This window comes from Nestor notabilis, unplaced genomic scaffold (assembly GCF_000696875.1).
Source record: "Nestor notabilis isolate BGI_N333 unplaced genomic scaffold, ASM69687v1 scaffold33691, whole genome shotgun sequence".
In the NCBI taxonomy this organism is placed as follows: Eukaryota; Metazoa; Chordata; class Aves; order Psittaciformes; family Psittacidae; genus Nestor; species Nestor notabilis.
Genome location: NW_009915726.1, coordinates 16486 through 16836, shown reverse-complemented (window position 1 = coordinate 16836; position 351 = coordinate 16486).

The window sequence follows — 351 nt, the reverse complement described above, 5'->3', positions numbered from 1 at the left end:
CATTACTGCGAGTTGCACTGTGGTATTTTAAACTGGTTTATGTACCCAGACATCAGTGATAGCCGAGACATTACAGGGTGTCTGGTTCCCTTAACATGTTAGCCACACTATGACACACTGTTCCTGGTTTTCTTAGATGTTTTTTGGCTCTAATGTGTGTGATGCTCCCGCTTGTATCATTTAAGGAGAAACACTGAGCAGAGGGTTTATTGTGATGTTATTCATGCTGAGAAAGGAAATAGATGACAAGAAAATGGATAACTCTTCTGTGAAAAATTGTGAAATCACAAAAATTTAATGGAGACCTTTTCACAGTTGTTTGTAATTGTTTATCAGCTCAGCCAGTACATG